The sequence below is a fragment of the Furipterus horrens genome, unplaced genomic scaffold (assembly GCF_987537825.1).
Source record: "Furipterus horrens unplaced genomic scaffold, mFurHor1.1.pri manual_scaffold_6, whole genome shotgun sequence".
In the NCBI taxonomy this organism is placed as follows: Eukaryota; Metazoa; Chordata; class Mammalia; order Chiroptera; family Furipteridae; genus Furipterus; species Furipterus horrens.
Window position 1 is genome coordinate 177,047,541 of NW_028327176.1, and position 26,425 is coordinate 177,073,965.

The 26,425-nt window shown below is 38.2% G+C and overlaps 1 long non-coding RNA gene across 1 annotated transcript in view; it reads left to right on the forward strand.

Moving 5' to 3' along the window:
* LOC150007886 (uncharacterized) overlaps positions 1–18,763 on the forward strand; it is a 30,106-nt gene extending 11,343 nt beyond the window's left edge. The window contains exons 3-4 of the long non-coding RNA XR_016511857.1: positions 16,291–16,357; positions 18,575–18,763. This is a non-coding gene — a long non-coding RNA (uncharacterized LOC150007886). The remainder of the gene's footprint in view (positions 1–16,290; positions 16,358–18,574) is intronic.
* The last annotated feature ends 7,662 nt before the right edge of the window (positions 18,764–26,425 follow it).

Below are 26,425 nucleotides of genomic sequence, written 5' to 3' on the forward strand. Positions count from 1 at the left end.
CAAATTGATATTCCTTGGACCTAGCAACTAGGAGGTCACTCCCTGGTGATGGCTGAAGCCAGGACAGGTTCACGTGGCAGGGATGGGCTTGGGGAGAGCTCCGGGCGGGAGGAGGGGCCAAGATTCTGTTGCACAGACTGTCCAAGGCTATATCCAGCACACAAACTAATTTTGTTTGTGTTCAATGGCGAAGTCAGTTGTTCGTTTGATTGAACTTTGCAAGTCCTATGAAACAAATTAATCTTTGGATGCACACCCAGACTATGTCAGAGGGACGAGGAAACTGGAAAGCAGCCTTTCTTGGAGAAGCTATCGTCCCGCCAAAGACCCTCCTGTGGGCATCCGGGGAAGGCAGGAAGCCCTAATGGCCACCACTAGCCTGAACATTCACATTAGCCTTGAAAGGCATTAAAGAAGGAAGCAACTGCTCTATTGTATCCAAAAGTAAGCCCTTACCACAAGTAGGGAGGCTGATATCTGGAAGAGGAAACCTACGCAAAGTGACTGAGAAACTGACTTGCCCTTTGAAGGCTGGAATTAGGATGGAAGTTTGGAACTTGGAAGACTTTCTGTTTTTTCTTTTTTTTTTCCCCCACTCTTTCTGTTTTCTATAATTATTTCCTTTTTACAAAAGCCTGGGAGTCTGTAAAGTTCTCTGTTCCTGCAAAGACAGTTCCTTCTTTTTATCTCTGTTTCTCAGTGCCTTGCGTTATCACTTGCTAAATATATTTCACCATTTTATTTACTTCGGGCTGAGGCACTGACACCATTATGTGACTTCTCTACATCCAACTCCAAGCTGCACTTTTCAAAGATAAATCACTGTAATTATATATTCTCTTGAAAAGAAGCAGGAGGTATAAAAGCCAAACTAATATGCACCTTTAGCCCACCCCAATGACACTGTGGAAACCAATTGCTCAGAACCCTCAGCTTTGATTCTGTATCTCCAGCTCCTCTAATAGTTATCAGATAATTGAGAATTGTGAAGCAAGTTGGAAATTTTTACTTATTTTTCAAAGACTACCAGCCACAGCTACGTTTTGTTGAGTTCCGCCATGTTACCCCTCAGGGTGGGTTAGCTCATCAACACACTCAGAAATAAACTGAAAACTTGACATTTGGGATTTAGAGTGAAGGTTCAAAACTAGGGCTATGGACATTTTTATTCAGTTGATTTGGCTTATTTTTAGAAGGCATTTTTATCTCACTAGCAATTTTCTTAGGTAAGTTAAAATGCAATCAGAATTACAATTTTGAATTCCCTTCCCTTCGTGGTAGCAGAAAAAGAAGTTTGCTAAAAATCATTTCCTTTTCCAGTCAGGTGCTGAGAGAGGTTTCCTGAACAATTTTTTCTCAGGTGGATGGACAAAAAGTGGCCCACATAAGTACCTTGAACTGACTCCATAAGGATATATGCATAATTGTTGTTTTCATTCAGGAACTATGACCAGCATCAGGGCCTTAATGTCAAATACAACCTCTTCTCACAACACTGGTTGCCAAGTTCTGCTAAAAAAATTTTTTTTTCCCGTTGCAAAAATTTCTTGATTTATTGTTTGAGTGCACCTCCCATGCTCTAGGGAAAAAACCTTGGCTGGTCAGAAGTGGTTCATGTTTTTCTGCTCTTTACTCCTGCCGTTTCTATTTTAAACACTTTCAAAATGCACTCTCCTAATTGCATGCTACACAAGAAAATGTTTGTGGCATTCAAGAGAAAACCATAGGCCCAAAATGCCTTCACTTGTGCTAAAAGCCCGTGATAACAAACCTAGATTTAATACCTGATTGAACTGCAGTTTCAACCTCTCCCATAAACATCATCTTAATTAACCAGTCGGAATGTTCCGGTCAAGTACCTGAAAGGTAATCTGTCACTTGGGCCCTCTCCTGTTCCCTTGAAAAAGCAGAGACAATCTGCATGATCAAAACCCTTCTCATTCTCTCTCCCCAAAGAAAAGATGTCCTGGCTCCCAGATAGTCCTTCCTTTTCTCTCGTTAATAGTTCCCTTGCCCCACTCTTTTCCCTATAAAAACCTTCCATTTGGTACAGCCCCTCTGATCACCCTTCGAGTTGCTAGATGGGATGCTGCCGGGTAGATTCACGCATCCTTACTAAAGCCAATTATATTTTCGATTTACTGGGTTGAATTTTGGTTGGTGGAAAATATTAGGGTTTAATTCATTCTCACAAAAGCAAGTTTTTACATGATGGAAGGTCATCGTAAGCAGAAGCCAAGAACATAATTTGCAGAATTCTAATTCCAGAAGTTAACTGACAGAATAATCTGTCAAATTTATATAAATTTATAAAATTTACTGTTTGCTTTAAAAAAGTGCTTGATTTCTCAAGTTTTCAGTATTTCATATGGGAATCTTTCAGTTTGTAGTTTAAAAAATATACAGAATTGTTTTAGCTAAATTATGATTTATTTTAGGTGGTTTTAAATTGGAAATTAAAATGTAAAGCTGACAGAGATGTGAAAATATTTCTGTAAAGCTAATTAATAGACTAATAAATTGATAAATCTGCTCCTTGGTCATTTGGCAAATTTGCTTGATGCCAAGTTGGTGTGTGGTGACTAGATTAAGACATGGCCACCCTGTACAGTGTAGAGGGCACACTGTGCACACATAGTGATACCATTCACATAGACTATGGTATGAATGGGGTCCTCGGAGTTGCATGACACCCTAGACCAGACCTAGATTGTAAGATGTCTGGCCTCAGCCAAGAAGCACATTGGGAGCTCCAGTAACCAGACCTGCAATCCCAGTCAATTTGGAGGAGCATACACATCTGAGAAGTTCCCAAAAGTTCAGACTAAGGTGATCAAGCAAGGCCAACAGCACAGCTTGAACGGTGTGTTGGAACCCTCTGGAGGAGAACTTAAAAATTCTTATATTCAGGTTGTATCTCAGACCAATTAAATGAGAATTTCTTGGTGGGGTCCAGGTATAGACATTTAAAAAACATCTTCTTAGGTGATTGCAATATTCACCTGCTGTATAATAAAGAATCTGATGTATTTGCCCTCAGTTTCTTGAGGGGAAACTCTAAATTCTGGGAATTTTCCCATTGATAAGGGTAACTTTGTTATTCATGGTGGGCTTTTGAACCACATCTAAGTTTATGCTAAAGAGATGATTCAGAATGGGGACTGGTCATGACCAAAATATCAGCCATATGATCAGAGAGTTGAGCCTTTGAGCCACAGTGATGTTAGCCCGACCTCTCAACTTCCAGTAAGAGGAGGAAGGCTGGAGACTTAATTTAGTCACCTGGCCAGTGTTACTATCAACCATGCCTACACAATGAAACCCCAATAAAAACACTGAGCACAAAGGTTTTTGGTAGCTTACTGATGGTGTACACATGGATGTGCTAGGTGGTTGACATGTCCTGATTCCATGGCGGGAAGGCATGCAAACTCTGTATTTGAGACCCTTCCTGTATCTTACCCTTTGTGTCTCTTCATTTGGCTGGTCCCAGTTTGTATCATTTACAATCAAACTATAATCTTAAGCATGACACTTTCCTGAGTATTGTAAGTTGTTCTGGCAAATTTAGGAACTCCTGAATTTGTAGTGTCTAAAATAAGGCAGTCTTTGGGGCACTTCACTTAAACATGTGGAATCTAATGCTAACTGTGTGGGTGGTTAGCAGAATGGAATTGTGGTATTGCAGCAACTGAGTTGAGAACTACTATTCTAGGGAATGGTGGTTCAGAGCATTAAGTAAGTGCCAGAATCAAATCAACTAGGTTAGGGCAGGGATACTGCCAGGGTCCAACTAGGAGAGAGGGTACGGTCAATATGGAAAGCGGTAAAAGGCAGAAGAGAATGCGGCATAGAGGCTTGGCCTCAAAGTCCCACATGGGAACGAGAGTGGGAATTATGAACTAGGACAAAAGGTCAGGCAGGCAATGCGCCTATATATTGTGGGACATTAGAGCTCAATGCTCTAACAAATAAGCTTTACTGTCCCTAGAAGAGGACTTTGGGACAGAGCCACAGACTTTTCCAGCATCATAACCACCAAAAATCATTGGAGGGAAGCTTCCTGTTTAAACAGTACTGGTTTTGTGATGAGGGTAGAATTGACCCAATTGGTGCCAGAATTATCATTGGTATGGCTGGATTGATCTGAAGTCAGTAAGTGCAAGATTTAAATAATTTCTTTTCATAAGTGGTTTTTTAAAAAACATGCTGACTATACAGTAAATTCAATATATCTTGGTGTCTTGGACCTCTTAATATTGAAATCTGAACGAGAAGCTCTTGTCAAAGTTGGATTTTCACTGAGAAAGGTGAACTAACTGGCTGGCTTCCAAGAGATCTCTCAGGTGGGCATCTGTCCTGATGTATTTGCCACAGTCCACAGTCTCTTTCAGCTTGCCAGGTCCATAGTGTCCCTCTTGCCAACACTAGAGTTGATTCAACCTAGACAAGCCAACACGCACTGAGTATACTTCAGGAGTCTGAAGTACATAACCCAGAATATGTGGTAATTCATAAAATATTGGTATAACTGGGCTTTCTCTATACATAAAACTACTTGAGAAAAAAGTTTTAGGACAATGTTATGTAATGAGCATGTAGTGAAGACAAGTCAAATCAGTTTTCCCGCACTTAGGATTCCTAGTGGCCTGAAGTTCTCTGAGATGCATGCTGTGCATCTCCACCACGCGGCTGTTTATACCCACTCTGTGACCAGCCTGCAGCCTGGCTGCGTGCCACGGGTTAGGCCCTGTAGTGATTGCCTCTGTGATTGTCCCTTTTCTTTGCTTTCTTTACTGATCAATGTTCTCTGCTGATTGATTCTTCTTTATTTGGATGTGTTACGAACTTTAATGAGGTTACTCCAAATCTTCCAGGTCTAAGAGCCATTCTGTTTCTTTATCAAGGTGATTTTATTTATATAGTTCTCCTGTGGTCCATTATGTAGTGATTTTAGTTTGAATCTCAGTGGATAATTTAACAAATTATTCTTATTCTTCTAATTTTAAATTGTTTTTTTAATTGAAAAGTACATAAAAACATAAAAATCATTTATAATTCCACCACCTTATTAGAACATAATTATATTTGCTTAACTCACAAAATTTGTCTCAGGGTTGCTGAGTAGTCTCATTTTTCTTTTTAAAAACAGTCTAGTGAGGTATAATTTACCTATAATATTCACTTGCTTTTAGTGGACAATTCAGTGATTATTAGTAAATATGCAGAGTTGTATAACCATCATTACAATCCAATATTAGAATGTATATGAGTATATCAGCTCAAATCGATTCCTCACACCCATCTGCAGTCAATCCGCCCATTCCAACCTCCAGCTCCAGCCACCACTAATCTATTTTCCATTTTTACAGACTTGCCTATCTAGACATTTCATAGAAATGGAATCATTTGATATTTTATCTTTTGTTACTGGCTTTTTTTTTCATTTAGCATAATGTTTCTGAGGCTCAGCCATGTTGTAGCATGAAGTAGTAGTCATTCATTGTTTGAATATGCTACAATTTATTTATCTATTCATCATTTGATGGAAATTTGAATGGTTTCCATTTTTTTGGCTTTTATGAATAATAATGCTGTAAATATATATGTGCAAATCTTTGTGTAAACATGTTTTCATTTCTCGCAGGTACATACCCAGATATGAAATGCTGTACTATATGGTAAATTTATGTTTAACATTTTAAGAAACTGTCAAATTCTCTTCTAAAGTGGCTGCACCATTTAAAATTCCCACTAGCAGTGTATGAGGTTTCTAGTTTGATCACATCATTACCAGCGTTTGGTATTGTCTGACTTTTTGATTATAGCCATTCTGGTGGGCAGGAAGTAGTATGTAATTGTGGTTTTAATTTGTATTTTCCTAATAACTAATGATATTAAGCATCTTTTTATGTGCTCATTAGTCACTTGTATATCTTCTTTGGTGAAATGTTCATCAAGCCTCTTTTCCATTTTTAAAATCCAGTTGTTTCTTTTATTGTTAATTTGTAAGAGTTCTTTATATATTCTATATACTACTATATGATCTAGAATATCAGCTCTATGATTTGCAAATATTTTTCCTTTCTGTGACTTATCTTTACATTTTCTTAATGGTGTCCTTTGAAGAACAAAAGACTTCATTTTGATGATGTCCAATTTATTATTATTTTACATTTTTCTTTAGGATGTATTTTGAGTTACTTTTTGTGTATTATGTGTGGTAAGGATCTCGTCGGCAGCCGTCCGTCTCAAGAGACGATGGTGTAGCTTCTTAAGAGTCTATCTGCACCGCCGAGAATGGCTGTGCAGTCCGACTCGGGAGTGACACGGTATCTGTCTCCTCCCGTGTTGAATCGACATCTTGCGATGACGCTGGAGTGTCCTCTCCAGTGGAGCTGAAGCTACAGAGCCTGGGCAGGGTGATATGGAGGGTCTGCTGTTGCCCATGCAGCAGACCCCGGTAAGGATCTAAATTCATCTTTTTGTCTGTGGATATCCAACCGTTCCAGCATCATTCGTTGAAAAGACAGTTCATGTTTAATTGCCTCGCCCCTTTTTCAAAAACCAATTGACCATAAATGTTCCTGAGCTCTAAATTCTGTTTCATTGATTTATGTCTTTTTTAGATTAATACCACACTGTCTTGATTGTTGTCGTTCTACATTGAGTTTTGAAGTTGGGAACTTTTTTCTTTTTGGCAATCCTGCTCTGCTTTTTGAATTATAGTCACCACTTGGTATGGCTTTTCTACCTTTATTGCCGTCAGTTGGTTCCCACACATGGTTGCTATCTGGGTATGCTATACTCGGACACACTCTTCCTTCCTCCCGCCCCTTCCTTTTCCTCCTCCTTCTTCTCCTTCTTCCTACCAGCTTGTCTTAATTATATGCTTAGGTTTGGAAACCTTGCTGATGTAATGCTTTCTACTTCTCCCACCAGGCATGGGTTACCAGCGCAGAGAGCAGACTGAGAAATCACAACCCCTGATGTAGTTTCAGAATGGAGAAACGTCTCACACACACTTCTCACTCCCTCCCATGTTAACATACAGGTTCGTAATAAAGGAGCTGATTTTCTTGGTGTAGTCCCTGGTCATACTCCACCCAGGGTCCAGAGTTCATATCAGACCATTACAATATGAGTTTTCTAGGAAACACAACTTGCTTTCCCTCTGGGACACCAACTCTATGGTAGCTCCAAATCAATCATTTCTCTCTCTATAGTCAGAAGGATTGCAAGGGAATTGAATGGGAACATTTTTTTTTCTCACTAAGCAAATCAATGTTTTCAAGGAATGTTATGCCAATGTGCCATCTACCGTCCTCACTCTATTTACAGCCTACAGCCTAATTCATACCAGTGCTTCCCAGTCTTTCCCTATTTTGTCACTCACACGGAACACTGTTGTGTGGCATGCTGGGGTGTATTAAGGCAAGCTGCCTCAGGTCAGCTGAGGTGGTAAATTAAGCCACCTTAGAAACCTGGGCAGGGGAGCTGACTTCGACCCAGGAAGCAGCCCCCCACCCCCCAAAAAAACCCTCCTGTGAAGAGATGGATTTGTTGACATACAAGTAACTCTTCCAGTTAGTGTTCTATTTAAGAGTTCTTTCTACAAGTCTAATCGACTCTTTAAGTTTCTGAAATCCAAACACTCAGCTTTAAGTAGTTACTTTGTGTGTGTATGTCTGAGAGCCCATAGGCTGGCTAAGGACCACCTCTGCACCTTTGGAAATTTCTCCTGTGGGATATTTGGCCTCTCCCTTTGAGCATAGGACAGAGGAGCAGTGCAGAAATCAAGTTGCTATGTTACAATGGGAAAACAGATTCCCCCTTGCTCCCTGGCCACCCAATGAAACCAAAGACAGCTTTTCTTCATGGATTTATCTACTCTTTTCTCCAACTGATACACTAGAAAGTCTGACTCAGTAAAAATGTGCGTACGTGCGTGTAAAGAAACCTTCACAGTATGAATACATTTCCAGTAAATCTCACCATGCCAGAGTTATTACTTTAATATAGAGTCAAATCTACGTCAAGTCCCGCCACCCACAAGAAAAAGTGACAGCAATCTAGATTCATCTCGCGATGATTCAAGTTTGGGTCCAGGAAGGATTATTCCATTTTAATGACCCATCTTTAAAAGCCCTAAGAGACGTCTATCACAGGTAGTTAATGTCAGTAGGGATATTTTCTACCCTTTTCTTGTTGATCATGACAGGTGTCTGCCACAACAGCTTCTGGGCACGTTAAACCTTCAAAATTACCAACCCCCTTCCAAAGGGAAAAACCCAGATTTCCACCAAAGAAAAAAGACAAAAAGTTAAACCCAACTTTTTCATGCATTTGACAAAATATTATAGGTGTTTAGCAAATAAATAAGAAAATAAAGAAATAAAATAAAGCAATGCAAGAAGAACTATATAATTTTTAAGATTTTTATATTACAGAACTGCATCTCTGTACATTTTTCACAGAAGGATGATTATCAGTATCACAGAAAGCCTGAGTGTGTAAAGATTTCAGAATAAGAATACCGTAGTTACTAAATATCTTTTACCATGGACCATAATTTCTTCTCCCCCCTCTCCCCAATTATAAACCATTTTTTCCTTCAAAATACAGCCCTCCTGAGTTGTACTTCTTGCAGAAGTTCAAATCTTTACATCTATTGTTCTTTGGATAAGTTTCACTTCCATCCCTGTCAAAAATATGTGGGGCTCTCCCTGCCACTGAGGACAAGGAAGGACACATGAGTCTAAGCTGACACTGGAAACGAGCTTTCTGCTCACCATGAGCCCAGCATGACAAGCAGGCTCCATTGTCTCTGATGGTTAAAAAATGACAAGATTGTCAAGTATTCTGTATTAAGAGTGGATGCAAAAAAAATTTTCCAAGTGGATAAAATGTACATGGCACATATGTAAAGCTTCCTATGTAAAAAATTCTGTACAACTTTCTGTGTAATATTGATTCTCATCTGGCATATTCTAATCAGGCTATAGATCAATAAAGTTTTTGGATTAGTTTATCAGTGCAAAGAAAAAAGAAAAAAGAAGCCTTCACAGTCCTCCTAATCTTGCATATATAAGTGCATGTTAGTTCTGAAAACAATTGGTTCATCCTAAACCAAACAGACAATCAGGTAAGAGGAAATTGCTTTTCAGAGTGGTAGCTTTGGCTGGGGCTACCTTATTTGGAAGAATTTGAAATGCTGCTAGGGCTCCTGCTGGCTCTTTGCTAGAGAACATCTGATACCAGTTTACAGATTTCATAATTTATTAAATTTTGGCCTGTGTCTACTCCTTTAGTCCTCTGTCTTTATCCTACAGATTTCCTTCACAAGCAGACTTCAGTATTTTCTGAAATGAACAGATTTTTTTCTCTCTTTAAGTTTATTTGTGTGTGTATTTTCTGCATGGCTTTTTTTTCCTAATTGTGGTGATTTACTGTTAACTGGTGCTGGTCTTTTGACTTCCTTTCTTGGATGGGAGATCATTTTTGGCTTCAGACTGGAATGTCCCAGAATAACTGCTGTTTAAAAAACTACTTGTGTGTTGCAGTTTGAAGACACTCTCATGGTTAAGGCTGAGATCTATCTATAGGCACCAAATAGGGTGGGAATATTTATACCTGATTTCTGCACATGGACTCCCATTACTTCAAAGTACAATACATTAGCCCAATTCTTCACTCAAGCCTAGAAAAAGAAAACCAGTGGGTGAGCATCTAAGATTGTGCTATAGACTGAATGTTTGTGTTCCCGAAAATGCATATGTTGTAACCTAACCCCCAATATGGTGGTATTTGGAAGTGAGGACTTGGAGAAGTAATTAAGTGTGAAGGTGAATGGGATTAGAGCTCTTATAAAAGAGGCCCCACAAAGCTACCTCCCCACTCCCAGTATATGAGGATGCAGTGAGGAGAGCTGTCTGTGAACCAGGAAGCTGGTTGTCATCTCACCTGAATCACTAGGCGTATTGATCTCAGCTTTTATAGCCCCTGCTATATCTCTGATCTGGTCTTGATCATTCTGCCTTAAATTATAGTTATTTTGCAGTAATAATGGGTGCTTTTTGTGAGTGCACCCTATTAGTTTCCATACGTTACCTGAAATGATGCAACAACACTGGTAGGTGATCTGATTACCTCTATATTATAAAGAAACTGAAACTTGGAGAAGCTAAGTAACTTGCCCAAAGTCACACAACAAATGACAGAACTGACATTCAAACTATGTCCCCTCAGTTGATCTGTTTTGTCTCCCACAGCAGATCTTAAGCAATAGACTATTTTATCTTTGTTTCCTTAAGTTGTTTTTTAATAATCAAGTTGTAGAAGAGCTCTCGCATTTGTGTATCACCAAGGAGAAAAAAATAAAATAAGACAAAAGAGAACAGACTCTCCTTCCATCTTGTATTACGTTACTAGGGCTGCCATACAGTACCACAAACTGGGTGCTTTAAACACCACACATTTATTTATTTATTTATTTGATGCGCGTGAGTTTTTCTTGAGTTTATTAGTAAGCTTGTACAATGGCAAATGTAAAAATAATATTTTGTGCTATTTTTAAATATATATTTTATTTTTTAAATTTTATTTGTGTATGTATGTGTGTGTGTGTGTGTGTGTTGTAGTGGACAGTATTCTATTGTATTTGTTTTTTTATTTCATTTTTTAAATTGTTTTTCTATTACAGTTGTCCTGTTTTTCCCCACTGCTCTCCTCTGCCCCACCCACCTCCCCCCTCTCCCGCAGTCAATCCCCACCCCGTTGTCCATGTCCGTGGGTCATTTATACAAGTTTCTCAACTAGACCCTTCCCCTTCTTTCCCCCTTTTTTCCTCCTCCCTCCTTCCTTCTGGTCATTGTCAGTCTGTTCCTTGTTTCCATGCCTAAATTTTATTTCTCAATTACAGTTGACATTCGATATTATTTTGTATTAGTTTTAGGTATACAGCATAGTGATTATACAGTTACGTAATTTATAAAGCGATTTCCTGATATTTCAAGTACCTACCTGGCACCACACATAGTTATTACAATATTATTATTGACTACGTTCCCTGTGCTGTACTTGACATCCCTGGGACTATTGTGTAACTAGCAGTTTGTACTTAATCTCTTTACCTTTTTTACCCAGTTCCCCCAACCCCACTCCCTTTGGCAACCATCCATCTGTTCTGTGTGTCTATGAGTCTGCTTGAGTTTTATCTGGTCATTTATTTTGATGAACAACAAAAAAAGTTTGTCTCACAGTCCTGGAGGCTAGAAACCTGAGATCGAGGTGTCCGCAGGGCCGCGCTCCTTTGGAAGGCACCAGGTAAGTACCTGTTCCGGGTCTCTCTGTGCCTTTGCTAGTTCCTAGACTTACAGCAGCGTAACTCCAATCTTCACATGCTGTTCTCGACTGTGTGTGAATCTCTGTGCCCCAATTTTCTCTATTATAAGGACTCCTGCCATAGTGGATTAGGGGTCCATCCTGCTTAGTTCACATAAAATACATGTGCAACAATCCCATTCCCAAATAAGGTCACATTTTTAGGTTCTGGGGGTTAAGACCTCAACATATAAACTTTTAGGGACACAATTCAGTCAGTAGCACATTTCCATTGCAGAGAGCTTCCGTCACAGTGCTGATCCCTAAACCAGACAGCCCGATGCAGTTGTCCTATTGCACTTTCCTAAAATCAACACTGCAGAGGGGTCAGAGGGTCAATTTAAACAAGTATCGTTGTGACAAAATTGAGCCTGGTTTTAGCTTCGGTCTACAACAGATCAGTCACCCTGACCCCAATTTTAGTTAGCCTTTCATGTAAGCAAAAGAATTCATCAACCTACCACCCAGAACTCGCTCTGCTTTAAGCTACCATAACCTGCGATTCTCTAACCTTCACTAAAAGAGGGAGGCAATTACTGTGTGTAATATTATGATATGTAGCAATATGTCTGATAATACTTAAAATATTTAAACGTTATTCAAGATGGGTTTAGTTTAGTAAGTTTTACTAACTTTCAGCACTAAAAGGAAATGAAATATTATTATCAAGAAATATTGCTATCAAGACAAAAGCGGGACTGGTTATTTAGAAAGCCCTAAGTGGGAAATGGCCTCTACAAAGTACTTTAGAGTACAGAATAGATTAGAATGTTACAAAGTCACATTTTTTAATGTAAAGTTCAACCAACTACAGTGCACAAGGTATGCAAATGTTAAGAATACTGAATAGGCCGATTATGACTTATATTCAATAGATTGCAGAATTCCTGAGATGAGGGATTCTCTCGTCTGACTCAGTTTTTATCCCCAATAATTCCTATCCCAGGACATTGCACAGAACAGGTTTTTAGTACATGAAATTGAATAAAGTGTGTGTGTGGGTGTGTGTGTTTTAACAGTGACTTATCTCTCTTAAGAGAGACAGGAAGCATTCAAAGTTAAGTTTAAGAAGTTAAATAAAGATGAGTAGTGTTTTAGTAGGTGCCAGGAATTGTCATAAGTAGAGTCAGGGAAAGAGGCAGATTCCATTACTTTAATTTTAAAGATAAAGGATCAGAGAGACTACATAGCTCACACAGCTAGGAAATGGCAGCCATGGGAATTCACACACAGGCTTTTCCGTTTATAGTCCCGTGTTTTCAACCACTCTGCTGTATGCCAGTTTCCACCAGTGGGAAACCACCAAGTATCTCTTTCCTAAGGAATTCTTCAACTGAGATGTTTATTAACAGCTAATCAATGTATTGCTCCTGTTGGTTCAAGAAATACAGTGTGGCGATTAAGCATTTCATCTTCGACATTACGTTAGGCCTAAGTTCAAGCCTTGGCATTGACATAGCTTGGCTGTGTAACCTTGTGTAACTCAACTTTTCCAAAACTCAGTTTCATCATCTATAAAATAAGACTAATTACTCCTGTGTGATAGAGTTGTGATTACATGTTTAACATATTTGGCACAGTGCTTGGTACAAAATAAAAACTCAGTAACTGATATCTAAAGTGTATACCTGTTTAGTAAGTAACATCTCATTGTGTAGACATATATATTTGTTTATTCACTATTGACATATGTTTCTGCCTTTCAACTATTGCAAACAAAGCTATTATTAACATGCTTATACAAGTCTTTGTATAGATTTATGCTTTAATTTCTCTTGGGGAAATACCTGTTGTGAAATAGGAGATCTATATTTAGTTTTTAAGAAACTTCCTGTGTTTTACCAAGTGGTCATACCATATAATATTCCCACTTGCAGTTCATGAGAGTTCCAGTTCCTCCACATCCCTGTCAATACCTGGTATGGTCAGGATCATTTAGTTACAGGATTTTAAAAATTGTGATTAAAAAAATCATAAAGTTATTACTAAGCGTACAGTTCGGTAGTGTTAAAGTTACATTGTTGTATAACATGTCCAGAAACCTTTCATCTAGCATCAAACAACAACTCCCTTTTGACTCTCCCCTGGCAACCACCATTCTATTTTCTGTCTCTATGGTTCTACTTAATATATCTCATATATAAGTGGAATCATAGTATCCAGTCTTTTTGTGACTAGATAATTTCACTTCTCAAAATATACTCAAGATTCATCCATGGTGTAGCATATGACAAGATTTCCTTTCTTTTTAAGGTGGCACAGTATTCCATCATCTGTGTATACCGCAGTTGGTTTATCTATTTATCTGTGGATGGAAATTTGTGTTGCTTTCACCTTTTAGCTATTGTGCATTGTGGTGCTATGAACATGGATGTGCAAACATCTGTACTAGGCCATGTTTTCAATTCTTCGGATAAAAATCCAGAAGTGGGGTTGCTGGATCATATTGTATCAGTAATTAAGTGAATAATGAATTTAAAGTAAATAATCAAATGAGTAATTAAAAATAGTATGAGGAACTGTCATACCATTTTCCAAGATGGTTGCACCACCAACAATGCACAGGTGTTCAAACTTGTCCATATCCTTATCAACCCTTATTCTCCTTTTTTTTTGGATCATAGCCGTCCCAATGAGTATGAGATATCTCATTATGGTTTTGATTTGCATTTCTCAGATGATTAGTGATATTGAATATTTTTAAATATGTTTATTGGTTATTGGTATATCATCTTTGGAGAAATGTTTCTTCAAGTTCTTTGTCTAGTTGTTGAATTTTAGTAATTTTTAAATAGATTTTAGATATTTAACCCTTATCCAGTATACAGTTTGCAAATATTTTCTTGCATTGTATACGTTCCATTTTCACTCTGTTAATTATGTCTTTTGATCATATACAAGAAGTAACTGCCAAACTGAATGCATTAAGCTTACCCCCAATGTTTTCTCCTAGGAACTTACAATTGAAATACCTTCTCTCTCGTTTCTTATTTTAGTTATTTGAGTTTTCTCTCTTTTATCTTAGTTAGTCTAATGATTTCACAACTTTGTTGCTTTTTTTTTTAAAGCTTTAGCTTTGTTGATTTTTCTATTGTTTATTTTTTCAGTTTCATTAATCTCCTCTCTTATAGCCTTAGGATGGTAAATTTTTTTTTTTTTTTGGTTTTTCAATTACAGTTGTCCCCTTTTCCCCTAATTTCTCTCCCCCACCCAACCCACCCCCTCTCCCGCAATCATATCCCTCCCCGTTGTCCATGTCCATGAGTCATTTATACGGGTTCTTTGACTAATCCCTTCCCTTACTTATCCCCCTTCTTCCCCTCCCCCCTCCCCCCTATTGACTGCTATTCTGCTCTTTGTTCTATTTAGTTCCTTTGTTTGTGTTGTTCTTTAGTTTCCTGTATTAGGTGATATCATATGGTATTTTTCTTTCTTTGCCTGGCGGATGGTAAATTTTATAGTTTTTTTTTTTTCTTTACCGCAGTTTAAACATTTTTAATAAATAAAAGAAAGGCGATCGGTATGTCTGGGGACAGGAACAGGAGTGAAGACTTATGAAGGGTCATCAAGCAACTTGGGGCTGATGGCTTTTCTTGATTGTGCTGATAGTTTCACAGACATAAACATATGTCGAAACTCATCCAATGGTATGCTTTGCATATGTACAGTTTACTTTATGTCATTATACCTCAATAAAGCCGCCAAACTGTAGATTTCTGAATATAAGTCAAACATTTTCGGGCATGCGTTATTCCAAGTGATTTTTTTCTAAGTGTAGTCTCTTGAAAAACTTTTTTAACTAAAAAGTCAATATGAGTAAATTTGCCTCCTTTACTCTGCATGTTTATAGCTCTCCAATTTTGATCCTGATCTTCTCATACAATTCTGAGTCCATTACTCCTAGTTTTCTTCAGAAGAGGCAGCACAAGAGACTGAAGTTCAACAGATCTAGGCTTTCAACCATTTTTTTAACTAGACTCTTTCATTATAGTGCTTTCAGATAGCTATTTATGCCATCAAAAACGGTTTTGTTTATGAAATTATATTGTTTTCTTGATTTTTGAGCAGGTAGCACTTATGACATTACTACAGATACTTCATATATTTAACTTTGGAGAGTTATTCTTCAAAAGCTTTTACAGGGTTAATTGCATTGTTGACATTACACAGTTTAAACCACAGATGTGACTACATTTACAATAGTACTTAAAAAAAAAATCTAAAACCCCTCTTTGTTAAAACAAACCTAAAACACTAGTATGTGCTATATAATAGATGAAAGATGTAAAATAGCCAGACTCTGGTACAACTATGCATTTTTCTCTTTGGTTCCTAATGATTACCAATGTAATCACTAGATTATTTCCTGTTTTTGCCTATAAAACTAGAATTTCCTCCTTTTTCATTTAATTAATTCTCTTATGTATGTCACCACCTTGGACACAACACATAGCGCAAATCCAACTCAACTTAGTGGCTTCATCTGCAATTTAAATCTTAGTGGCTCCTGTCATCCCCGTTGAAGACTGTGGCTTCAACATAATATATTTAGTATTATATTCAAAAGAGATTTATCAAATGTGAAACTATGTGCCAGAGTCCTATACCAGAGACACATAGCAAATAAGAAAAACATAGTTGATCTATTGTAATTTATAGTCTAATTGGAAGGCAGATATTGAACAAGCAATGATAAGATTGATGACTGTAACAGTAAAGGAAATATGGGATGTTCACCATAGAAACATTTCTTTTTCCCAGGCTTCAGGAGGAAAAACCACCAGGTTGAAAATGACTATGTATTACCTCCAACTCTATGTTCTTGGCAACAAAGATTCCACACAGGGAATATCTGTATTGAGAAGGAAAAACAACTTCCTATGACTAATTTTTTTTCTTCCTTTTTAGGAAAGTAGAACCATCCTTCTTAGCAATGGGAATACTTCCAGCTTAGCTGCTGACTGGCTAAGACTAGGTATTTATAACAATTCTCTTAGTTTTCTCTTGGTGACTAAGCTGTTCTCCACATTTTATAGGTATCCCTGCCTGGGAGATACTTAGAAACAATGCAAAAGATTGCATTTGCAGGTTTTTAAATAATAATTAAGGCAGTTGTTGGACTATATCTACAAATTGGTTCCATGAGAACCTTGAAGAGATTTTTTTTTCTTTTGTCTTAGATTTCTTGAAATACCTGGGAGCTCTTAGAGAAAAGGCTCTGTTGATTTTAGGGCTGTGTTTACAAATCAACAGCACAAAAACATGTTTGGTATGAAAACCGGTTGGTGGGTCTACAAGCACAGTCAAGCTTGTCAGAGAGTAAGTAAATGAACAATGTCGGCACCCTCCAAAGGGTCTTTGGGTCCAACCTCAACCCCAGTGTCAACAGCAATTGAGACAAAAGCAAAAGAGGGTCACATCTGGTTAAGAATACAAAGAGAGATAAGATGCTTCCAAAAGGCTAACCTATGATTATCTTTCAACCAGGGCTAAGCCAGATAGAAGATAAATTACATGTTTACATGCAGAATCCTAAAGTATTTATGCCAGGTCAGACCCAGAATCCAAGCCCGCTTAAGTGAGTACTTTTTCTCCCTATTTGTCACCCTGTTCACAGAAGAAGAGAGAAGAGCTTTGGTACCTGCCACTCAAGTCTCCCTCCAAGCCTCAGCTCCCTAACATCCCACATGTGCAGAGGCAGATGTGCAGGACTAGTTCCTATTGAGTGTATAATTCTTTTGGCTGACAAGGACAAAAGATTGTCCTGGCAATAAACCTGGAAGAATCTATCAGGCAGCGCACTTGTGTAAATGTTGAGAGAGATCTTATAGTAGAAAGAGTCATAAACCTTGGGAAAAATCCCATAACCTCTTGGGTCTTCTTCTTTTTCTTTATTTATTTTTTTAATGGGTTAGATGAGAAGATTGCACATGCAAATCACTGGGGATACTTGCTAAAAGTAGGTATTGCTGGCCCACCCCTGTAGATTCTGATTAGTGGTCTGGTGTAAGGGAGGTGAAGTGGGTGGGTAGGAGTCAGTTTAGAGATGGAAGTCTGGGTTGACAACTATTTCTTAAAAAGCTCTGAGGGTGATTGTGTGGGTGACCAGTTAAGTTCTGTTCTAAAATTCTCAGGATGACTAAAGGAAACCACAAAGTTCATATTCCATGAGTCGTCGTCGTCGGCAGCCGTCCGTCTCGAGAGACGATGGTGTAGCTTCTTAAGAGTCTATCTGCACCGCCGAGAATGGCTGTGCAGTCCGACTCGGGAGTGACACGGTATCTGTCTCCTCCCGTGTTGAATCGACATCTTGCGATGTCGCTGGAGTGTCCTCTCCAGTGAAGCTGAAGCTACAGAGCCTGGGCAGGGTGATATGGAGGGTCTGCTGTTGCCCATGCAGCAGACCCCCCCTCTCTTCGCAGTTGAAGGATCCAAGGGAAAGACGGAGTCAATACAGCTTGGCTTCAGGTGCTCCGCAGGAGTTGCCGGTGTTGACTACAACGTCAAACCGCCTTAGGGACTCCGGCTCCGGATTTTCTGTCGGGGTTTACTCCCCTAGCCTTTCCCCTGAAGAGGTATGCCGCAAGGCAGCGGAGGTTTTTTGGAATCAGAGTTTTCCTTCTCTGTATTCCATGAGTAATACACTGATATTGTACTATATAAAATCTCAAAATCTGCACTGAAAACTCAGTATTTGTTGCTCTTTTCTCCCATCTCCTGAAGACTAATCTGGTTAACCCAGGGTTATAAATAGTAATAATAATATTCATAATACCAAAATTTACTACATGCCAGGCACTGTCTTAAATACTTCATATTGTCTTCATATAGTTCTCTCAACAACTGTGAGATAGAGTGTTACTATTATCCCCATTTTACAGATGAAGAAACCAAGGCACAGAGAAGTCAAGTAACTAATACATGGTAACACAGATAATAAAGCGTACCAAGTGGATTCATGTTGACTTAGGGGAACTTCCTCACTGAAGGGACCCAAGTAGCTTCCCTCTTACATTGAATGGCAGCATAGTTTGATGGCAAAAGCCCAGGATTTGGTGTCAGACACATATTCAAATTCTGGTGCAACAGCTGTGTGATCTTGGGTGACCTTACTTGTTAAATGTCTTAGTTACCTCAGGCTTAAGATACCATAGAGTTGGTATCTTAAACAATGGACATTTACTTTTCACAGATCTGGAGACTGACTGGGACGTTCAAGATGAAGATGCCAACCAACTTGGTTCCTGATGACAGACCACTTCTTGGTTTGCTGAAGGCCATTTCTTGTATGGTCTTTTGACAGAGAGAGAAAGAGAGAGGGAGAGATAAAGAGAGAAAGAAAAAGTTGTCTCTGGTCTCTTTCTTTTTCTAAGGGCACTAATCCCACTGTGGGGACTCTACCCTCATGACTTCTTCCAAACCTAATTACCTCCCGAAAGTCCTACCCTCAATTATCATCACATTTAGGGTTAGGGATTCATTGTATGAATTTTAGGGGGCACAAACATTCAGTCCCTAACACTCAGCTTCCATTTCTTTATCTGCAAAATATATTACACCTATTTGCAATGTTTAAGAAAGAAATAAGACTTCTCTAAGGCTTTTGCTCAGTCTTGTAATGAAACCAAAATATAGCATTCAAAACAATTGGACTATATATCAGGCACTGTTAAACAAAATCTAAAGAATAATCATTTATTGACTCTCATGTTTTCAGAACTATGCTAAATGCCTTTATGCTTTGTATTCATTGAATCCTTCATAACACCTTTATGAGGTAGGTGCTAACATCACTATTTTATAGGTGAGAAAACCGAGAGGTTAAATATTTTCCTGAAGTCGGACCTGGTGAATGGCAGAACTGGGAATGTATTCTCTGATATAGTTCTTATTCTGTTTAGACAGGAATATTCAGTGTTTAAAAGTTTTTCATGAAATAAATCTAAATGAATATTTTTGCTTAAGAATGCTGATACAAGGAATGTTTACTACATGCCTCATAAGCAGAGAATTCAATCCTTTCGTCTTAACGATAGCCTTATTTGCTGACTAAAAATCAGATATATGTGGAAGAGGAATCAGGAAGGTATAGCTCAAGGGGTCCATAGTTTCAGTTATGCAAAATGAATAAGTTCTTGAGGTCTACTGCACAGCATAATACATAGTTAACAATGCCATGTTGTATACTTAGAATTTTATTAATAGGGTAGATCTTATGTTAAATGTTCTTATCAAAAATGAAAAAGGGAGCCCTGGCTGCTGTGGTTCAGTGGATTGAGCATCAGCCTGTGAGCCAAGTGTCACTGGTCGATTCCCAGTCAGGGCACATAACTAGACTGCACGTCAGGTCCCCAGTGGGGGTGCTAGTGAGAGGCAACCACACAGTGATGTTTCTCTCCCTCTCTCCTTTCCCCTCTCTCTAAAAATAAAATAAATAAACAAACAAATAAGTAAATTTTAAAAAAATAAAAAAGGAGGGAAGGAGGGAGGAAATTTTCAGAGGTGATGATGGTATGTTGAGATGTTGCTTATGGTGATAGTCTCATGGGTGTATACTTATTTTCAAAATCACCAAGATATATATATATATATATATATATATATTAAATATGTACACCTTTTGGGTATGTCAATTGTATATCCAAAAAAAAAAAAAAAAGAAAATCAAGATGTATGATCTTATAGTGGAACAAAATGGCCTAAAAGGAATCTAGGAGCCATGGTCTCTATTTTGTTCTCTCCTCTTCCCACCCTCCCTTGATGACATCGATTACCCAAGGCCAGCTTTGAGGGGAGAACTGTAGCTCTCAAATGATTTGCCTGAGGGCAACATTCTTTTCTAGCTTTAGAATTCTTCCGTGTATGAGCTGTCACCAGCCCTTAGTTTTCTGTCTCTGATTCATCAAAGGAATGTAGAAACATTTACACTCTCTCCTCTGGAATAATTCTTCTGTGACCCTTTCCACCTCCATCCAGCAGCCCAGCCTGCAGGTTGAATATCTTTGTTAAAGACAGAAAACTTTAGTTTTTAGGAAAACCGATAAACACTATGGGATTGAGTTTCCATTTTAGGAAGAATTTCTAGATTTAAAAAAGTATTACTTTTAATATTTAAAAAATGTGTTGGTTATGAAGTTCTTGGAAAAAAGTATAAAAGAGTATTGAAATTTTCTGAAGAAACAGCAGTGTAATCACAAAACCACACAAACTGGTATTAGAAACAAAATACTGACAGAAAAACCTCTTTTCCAACATAACTGGGAAAAGGAATATAACCACTGAATCTCTGCTTGGCAAAATTCAAGCACTTGGCTACTCAAGGTAATAACCGCTGGGAAGACTGGGGGTCAAGATCAGGGAGGTGCCACAGAGAAACCGCACTCACTATTCATGCAGCCAACTCCAGACAGTTAATCAATCACAAAGGCAGGAAAATGAACTTTAAGACTTCTAGAATTTAAAGAAGTTAACCCCAGGAATCTTGGCTCTGTTGATGCAGCAGCTTCTCAAGTTAATATTGACAAACCACACCATTAGCTGAAGGAAGATAAGCAAAATATGTAGAGCTAGGATGCAGCTAGACTGAGCCACTTAATGGAATTGCTCTTGGAGAAGTTTCTCCTAGAAACGGCCTGGTAACAAATAGCATTTTGTGATAATTAAACAAAGGTTACTCTTCACAGTAATTATGAACAGCACGAAGAAATAAACAAAAAATTTACTCATATATCTTTGCATTTTAACCTCTTTCCAGCCTATAATTTTAATTTGGTCCAGCTTTCCTCATCCACTTAGTTTCAGTTTTTATTTAATTGGTATATAAATAACTTTAAATCCCATGGAGAAATCAGCAGGTCACTAAATACTTAAATACTTATTAAGGTAATGACAGCAAGAAATTCTCTTTTTAACGAAGATTGGTTGACAGTCTGGTGATCTCAGGCCTCAAGTATTTGACCTTACCCTTTATTCAGGAATCTTGGTGAACTGGGGTGGAAGAGTGGTCTACAATTAAGGTGATAATCCCCTTCTCTCCTCTTCTGCGCAAACTTTGCATATATAAATTTAACCTTTGGAATTCTACAACGTGCTAACACTTTCAAACACTATTAATAATACTGCCTTTTTGGTTGACAGATTTATAGTTGTCATCAATAACTTGAGCCAAAAGATGAACTAGAGATTTTTGCAAACAAAAACAAAGCATACTATTACTTTGGGAAAAAATAAAACCCAACGATTCAGATTTCATAATTAAGTTCAAAAGACAACCATCAGAATGTTCTTTCCCCCAAAGGAGGAAAATTACACACATATATACATACAGACAAAAGTCCCACCACTTAAAATCCGAAGTTAATAGTTTGTTCAAAATTTTTTCTACTGAATGAAACCTGTTTCCCCAAATTGAGGAAAGATGAGACTCCTTTTCTCACTCCTCCCCCACCATTCGGGAAGAGGTGGAGCTGGAGCTGGAGGCCTGGTACTGGGGCTACCAAAAGGAGGGGTTTAATCCTTCCCATTGGGGCTGGGTACTGCGAAGGGCACGGTGCTGATTGGGTATAAGCCCAGCCGGAATTCCCCCCCCCAAGGAGGCACAGCTGGGGTGGGGCAGGAGCACAGTCCTCCAAATTTACAGCTGCTATCAGTTTCCCAAACTGTTTTTAGAATCTGCAGGGCTGGGAATGGAATAGGTTATGCTCACTTAGTATGGTTTGGTTTGTGAATCAGAGAAGGGAGCCAGACAGAGAGCTTTCTCCCATAATTCTGGAGATGATGCATGCCCTCCACAGAGATGTCAAGTTACAGACTCACAGACTGGGCCTTCGGATCATGTCATGACTCCATCCACTTGCTTTATAGACCAGACACTGGAGGCTCAACAAATGAAGCAACTTGCTCAAGGTCATCATGTAGCTGGTCTCTGATAGAAACCCAGTGTTTTCTTTCAATTCATTCATATTTAATAAAACAAATTCATACTACATTATAATATTTCAAATATAGAAAATATGGACTTTGACGTAAAAATTTAATTCTAGTAAAATCTATGTAACATGAAATTTGCATCTTACTGGTTTTTAAGTGTACAGTTCAGTGATATTAAGTATATTCATATTACTAAATATATTTTTATAATGCCCTGTATCTACATGGAAATAAAAAAGGTCAGCCAAAAATATTTTTCTATTCTCAATTAACAATTGGAAACATACTATGCAGCCAACACCATGTTAGGATCTGACAGTCTCTGTCCCCAAGGAGCTTATCATTTGTTCAGGCGACAAGATAAGCAGCATAGGAGGCTATAACTAACCATAAAAGGCAGTGTATGATACATTTTAAATGAATGATACTGACAATAAGTGTTAAGAATCCAAAGAACAGAGTAACTGTGGAATGACTACTCAAGAAAAGAGAGGGTAGACTTGAGCCACCTTAATAAAAGGGGAGAATTCACAAGGGACACTCCAAAAGAAAGAACAGAGTGGCCAAAACATAGAGGTGAGCTGTAGAAGACTTTTTTACAAAAAGTAGGTAGAAAAGTCTGAGAGTAGCAAAGTGGAGTCTGCTGCTAGACTGAAATGGCTGACTTTGTCTGAAGGCAACTGGGAGCTGTTGAAGAGTGTTTAACGACATGATTACCATGTTCATAAGCTGATGTCATGGTGAAATGTAGGGTGGATTGAAAGAAGAGTTGGATGAGTGAGGACAATTAGGAGATCATTACAAAAGTTCAAGTACAGAGAAGAGAAGGGGTGATAGGGCTGGGAATAAGTTACAGAGATAAATGAAACATTGCAAAGGAAGAATCAATAGAGCTTATTAACCAATTAGATATTGAGAGTGGCGAGAAGGAGAGGCAAGAAACCTAGGTTCAAGCTAGAGTGACCAGAAATGTGGTACGAATGGAATGGATTGGATAAGTCAAGAGAAGGATATAATATTAAAGGGAAGTTCAGTTTTAGATATATGTTAAAATGAAAAGGTTAGAAAGACATCTAAGTACAAAAGAGAAAATGCTTAGAGAAATGTGTAGAGTTGCAAAAGTGCAACGTATTATTGTTCAAAACATTTGGAAACCTTTATTTGCTCTGATCCAAACATTGTTAGTACAAAACTGTTTTACAGAATATTTTCTCTCAATTTTTCTAAATTTATTTGATATCAATAATATCATATTGAAATGCTTAAACCCAGCAGCTTAATGTAAATCAATATTAAAGTTGTTGGATGTATTGTTAATTTACGATAGGCTTATTCTCAACTGAATACACTATTAAAAGGCTTTTATGTGTTCTTCAGGTCTTTCTCCATTTTTGTAAAGTGAACCTGACATTGGCCTTTGACTTACAATCTTGATACTTCTACATGAAGAGTGTGATGTATGTTATGATTGGTTTAATCAATCCCATTTCACTTGGTTCAGGCAATCAACACTTTCCCCCCAAAGATGCAGGTGAAAACTAAAATTATATCATAAATGATTTTAAGTATTGATATTGTAGTGGTAGTTGCCCTCAAAGTCAAAAGTGCCTAAGGGCCATGAAAGTCATAATGCCATTTGCCTTCTGTACTTAGATATGAGTCTCCTATTCCAACCATAAACCGTTGCTTTTTGTACTACTCTGCCTAACTCATGAATTCTGTAAACCTATTTTGTTATTTTTATTAAAGTTAAATGTACACACAATTTTAAGAATCAGCTAGTTCTACAAAGTTTGCAGAGACAAATACCAGTCTCCAAACTCCTTCCTCCATAATTCCTTTCCCAGAACAGCTACTTCGAATTTTTAAAGCTACTTCTTTGGTTATTTCCCCCATATCTCTAAGAAATAAGCTTGTAATGGTATTCCTTGTTTGTTTTTCAGTTTTAGATATTCTCTATTGATTTCCTCCACTAATTCCAAACCCGCTTGTAAACACTTCTCAGCTGTTCATGCTCCTGATTGAGATTTATTATAATTTTGATTGATTCCATGTTCAACATTAACATTATAATGACTCTGTAGGCTATTCAGTGTTGAGTCATATAGTGAACTATGATTACTGCACAACCTGTAGTTTTTCTTCAATTAATAAATGTCTTTTTTTTTTTTTTGCCTAGTTTTCAGTTGTACACCGTTATTTCTATGTACACATGTCCAGGAGATGTTTCAATACCTTTCTGACAATTTATTTGTATTGGGGATTATATCAATTTTATCTTATTAAGTCTCTTCTGGAGCATTTGGGCCTGCGTGAGCCTGGATGGTGGCCGCCTTGCTTGCTGCATCGTCCCACGTGCAAGAATTCCTTTTGCATTTCTGTTTCTACATTTTATTCTAATATGTGAGGGAATATCTTATGATAATTCTTAGTTGTCCATTCATGACTAAGGGTGCTAGAATAAGAAGGTGAGTGGAAACTCTCAGTGCATGGATGAGTTTTATTTATCTGTGATGTAGGTCAGCTGTTTGTCTTCGAACCTCTATTGTCTATCTTTAAGTGTTTCCTCTTGGGCTGTTCCTATCCCCGATAAAGAACTTCCAGTCTCCTGTGTGGAGCGTAAAGATGTGGCTGCCTCTATTCCAGGAGTCAGTTGGGGGAGGAGGCTGGGAGCCAGGCTGGGGATGTCAGCACCCAGTATGCATACTCAGTTCCCCTTGTTTGGGGAATAGTTCTCCTGTCCTTGACTTGGTTCCACAGGCCAGAGATTTCCCAGTTTTCCTGACCCAGAGAATACATTTCCAGTCTTCTGCTGGTGTGGGAAGAGGCAGTGACTCACCTGTGTAGGGAGAACCAAGGAATTGAGGAATCTAAGTACATCTTCCAACCAATGCTGTTTATCATCTCCCTATCACCCTCCTCTTCCAGGGTACCTGTTGTTTTCGACACATGGGATTTGGGCCAAGCACGCCAGTGGAAATTAGATTTATTCTCAGCTGCCCTCGCTGTGACTCAGGGTTAGGCCTTTTTCAGGCCTGCCAAGTCAATTTCTACTTGACCATCTGCTTGCCTGCTTCAAAAGTGTTGTCATTGTCATACCTTCTTGTGATCTTATGACTTAAAATAAATCTCTTTGGTGTGGTTTCAGGGGGTTTGGAAGAAGGAAGATTAGATGGTATTTTCAATCTCCATCTTTGCCTGGAAGTCACTGCAGCTGAGTTTTGGTCTATACAGATGTTGGAGTATTTAGCATGTTATATACATACAGTGATTTATGGGGCTTTTGACATTTCTGTTAATATTTTATAAAAATCTGTGGTCACACTGACCAGTCTTAACACAGAGTATTAACCCAATGGTTTTCAAACTTGAATAATGTTCTAATCTTATTTAAGCAGAAATAAAATTTATAGACTCTAGCACTGTTACATTATTTTTACATTGCTAAAATGTTTACAAGATAATTATAGATTATTTATGCTTATACCTCTTATTCATTTATTTAAACAAAGCAAAAAGCTAACATAACAAAATAACATATTTATTTCAAATTAACCACATAAATTCAATGTGACAGATGCTATTTTAATGTAACTAAATTGCTACCCTAAATATCAATATGGTACTTAAGACTGTATCATGGGTTCTGTTAAGTCCACTCTCCATATGCTACCATGTGCTGCATGAGAAACAAGTTCATTCATCTCTCTGAATTTGAAATACAAAGGGCCTTTCTTTAGATAGCAAGATTTGTTATTATATGGGCATCATTTGTCAAGAATGCATCTTCAACCAATTTAGCCTGCTTTTCTCCAGGGGGGTCATCAATGCAAATAAGAATTTGCCTTTATTCTCTGAGAAAGCTCTGGCTCTGACATGAGTTGACTGGTGATCCCTGTAGGGGACACCCACTTGGTGGAGGTGAGCGTGCACCTGTGTAGGATTACAGAAGTGAAAAACATCTTTCTCTCACTTTATTTTGCAAATGGCAGATACATGAGTAAAGATGCTTATTGGAAGAAGGGTACATTTGGTGGAGTGACATCATGTCATTCTAATGCAGGAAGCTACTAGTTTGAAGTCTGTAGTGACTGTACCCCAAAAAGCAATCTGT